Consider the following 3842-nt stretch of genomic DNA (forward strand, 5'->3'; position numbering starts at 1 on the left):
GAAGCCAGTCTCTAATCAAGATGAAAGAAGACTTTAGATGTGTACCTTACACTGATTGAGGAGATTGTGACTTAGTGAATGATATGTTTTGTTTAAGACTGTGTGGTCACCTTAGTAATAAATTGTTATGTTATATTGTAAATGTTTGCTTTAGTTTATTGCTGAATAAATACAGAGTTTACTATACTGTGTGATCAGAACCTTAAAGTTATTCACAGCAGCAGTCCTCAGGAGAGCTGCTCATGATTGGTTTTACATGTCCCTGTTGCCCTATCCTCTGATAATTGAGTTCTTATTCAGAACTTTCATTTGAGGAAGTGCCCAGGCCAGCTATGCTCACTTCTCTCCCAGCTTCACTTCTGACTCTTAATACCTTGCCTTCCCATGAACACTTTCCTTTTTCCCTACCCTGCTTTCCTCTTGTCAGGTCTCTTTAAGTGTTGTGTTCCCCAATTAGAAATTAAGTTCCTTGATGGTAGGAAGTACCTTTCTTTTCACTTATATTTTTATTCCCAGAACTTGCCACCATTCTTGAATCATAATAACTGCTTTTAAAAAGTCATTTACCTATATCCTTGTCTACTTTAACTTCACTATCTGGCTATCTATCTATCTATCTATCTATCTATCTATCTATCTATCTGTCTGTCTGTCTGTCTGTCTGTCTGTCTGTCTGTCCGTCCGTCCGTCTGTCTGTCTGTCTGACTATCTTTACCTCAAAGTGAAAATATATCATGATATTAAGTGATTGAAATACTTAGGTGGTCACAAGATTGGAAGGTAAAAATTTGTTGGCAAATTATTTGGGATTAAGCAATTAGTATATCCCATAGAAACTGAGACTTAAAAGGGACCATATATGTCATCTAAGGTAATTTTTATTCGACTGAGAATCCCTTCTCCATACTCTCTAACAAGTGGTAATCCAGGATACACTTGAATATCTCTAGTAACAGAGTACCTACTACCCTCTGAGGCTGTCAATTTGAGGTTAGCTCAAATTGTTAGGGTTGTTTCCATACCATTAGGAAAGAAATAAAAAGTTCATAGATTAATAAAAAGCCCCACACCTGAATATGATGAAGATGTTGTATAAAAAGAGAGAGGGAATTTGCTAGATATAATGAATACCAACCAACATCACAAAAATAAAATTGATTATATCTTTATTAATAGGAAATGTCCAGCTCCCAAAATGGAAATAATATTATCAGATAGAGAATAATAGAATAATTATATAATAGAACAGTGATTATAATGGAATAATAGAATCAGCTATTTTATTATTATAGCTATACAGTTAGATCATGTGGTTAGAGCAAATATTAGGGTGAATGTGAAAATTACTACATATATTTAAAAAAACATAACTATGTGGTGAAAATACTATATACAATTAAAGTCAATCCCTCCTATTTAAGCAAGTAACTAAGAAATAGGGAGTAAATGAGACATACTTCATTATCATCATTTCTTATGGAAACTTAACATAAAACTAACACTATGAAGTAAAAAAAAAAGTCTTTGTTTCCCTGACAAGCCTACAGTAATGGGACACAAAATAAAAATCTGTTTAGAATGTAACCTCACTTCAAAGCATTAGGGCAGAGAATGAATGATCATCATTTTCATTACACCAAAAAAAATGTGAAAAGCAAAGGAGAGAGAAAGCTTGGTATATGACCCAACTAATTCATATCATCATGTGAAAAAGTAGGAAAACAAATATATGTGTGAATTTGGACAAATTAATTGTATTTCTAAATCAATTACTTTTCTTTATTATTGTTATTATTTAACTTTTATCTAATATTTATTGACACATCTTGATCTTATTCCATTCATTTAAAAAAATATCTCTCCTTCAAACAGAAAGCCACCCACATAATAAAGATTTTATAAGAATGAGGAAAAAAGGCATTAAAAAATAGCAAGCAATATATATAGAATATCTCAAACAGTATAGGAGGAAAGTGCAATTTTTTCATCTCTTTTCCATAAACAAGCATGGCCATTATAATTCAATATTCAAACTTTGGCTTTTTTTTTTATAGATGCAGCCATTTGCACATTTGTTTTCCTCTTTCTGCCAACATTCAGCATCAGTTCATCTACATCTTCCCATGGTGTCCGGAATTCTTCATATGTAAATTCTCTTAAAACACAGTAATATTCTATTCCATTTACTCCAAATGAATTATGTTATTTTATATAGCTCTATTAAATAAACCCCTTAAAATGTATAAATCTATAAATTTACTCAGGTAGTATCATCATTTTTTTTCATATTGTGATGGTTCAATCATGCACATAAATGTGTCAAATTTTGTCAGAAGTCTTCACTATGAATTTTGATATAATCATGTAATTTGGAGTATTAAAAAAATCTCTGTTAGCTGTTTTCACAATGTTGGGCCATAATTTTATCCTTTATATAAATTCAGCTTGATCATAATGATACATATGTACACATACATTAATGTAGAAATTCACTGTGTTGTGTAATTTAGTGTATATGCATATCATGTCAGTATATTACATATATGTATATAAATATATATGAATGGGTGCATTTATAAATACATAAATTGATTTCTGCAGTTTCTTTGCTAAATTCTGTTTTTAAATGTTTCTTATTGATGGTGCTCTATAATTTGATTTCTTTTGTTGTTTTAATTTCCTGGCTTAGGTATTAGAGCTATATTTATCTCATTAAAGGAAGTTGTTAGAATATATTCATTCTCAAAGTTTTAAAAGAAATTGTGTAGTATAGATTTTAAAATCACTAAAATTTTCTTTTCTTTTTTACAAATGATGGAGACACCATTTATTGTTAGACATTTTGAGAGTTTAAAAAGCACTTTTTTTTTCCTTTGGAGGGCAATTGGGTTGTGACTTGCCAAAAATCACACAGGTATTATACATTTATTGCCTCATCATCCTCTTTCAAATAGTTTTTAATTGTTTCTAGAATTTGTTCTAAATATTGCTACTTTTTGACCTGTTGATATCACTACTTCACTCCTTCATAGAGGAAAAAGACACATATGCACAAAAATATTCATAGCAGCAATTTTTTGTTACATCAAATTACTGAAAACAAAGTGAGTGCCCTTCAGTTGGGGGCTGGCAAACCAAAGTATTGTATCTGGATGTAGAGATAAGGATGGTTAATGGACTGATGGTTTCATTGCTTTAGACAACTTCTAGATTCCCTCTACTAATGAAAATTGGTACCTTCTGAGTGCCTATCAGTCTCAGAGCACTGAGAGATTAAGCACCTTATCCAGCATCATACAGAAATAAGTGTCAAGAGATGGAACTGCAGCCCAATTCCTAACTTGGAGGCCAAATCTTTATTTACTATACCACAGCAACCTTTCATATAAAATGATGATGATAACAACACTGAAGTAGTGCTTTAGAGTTTGCAAAATATATAATATATGCAAAGTACTTTGCATATATTATATCATTTGATTCTATATCAAATATTATATATTTGATCCACAGCAATCCTATAGGATGGGTGCCGTTATTTTATCCCCATTTTACTGATAAGGAAACTGAAGTAGAGATAGGTTAAGTGATGCCCAGGGTCACACGCTACATGCCCAAAACATGATTCAAACTCAGTTCTTTCTGGCTTCAAGTACATATCACTTTAGCTACCATGAGATGAAATTAATATAATGGAATAGTGTTTTGCTCTAAAATATGATGAAAAGGGTAGATTCAGAAAATCCTGAAAAGATTTGTGTGAACTCATATAAAATGAAATGACTAAAATGAGCAATGTGATATATATATATATATATATATATATATATATATATATATAT

Source organism: Petaurus breviceps, unplaced genomic scaffold, assembly GCF_028583685.1.
Source record: "Petaurus breviceps papuanus isolate PSGF00001 unplaced genomic scaffold, PetGlider_PUasm1.0 224, whole genome shotgun sequence".
NCBI classification, from domain to species: Eukaryota; Metazoa; Chordata; class Mammalia; order Diprotodontia; family Petauridae; genus Petaurus; species Petaurus breviceps.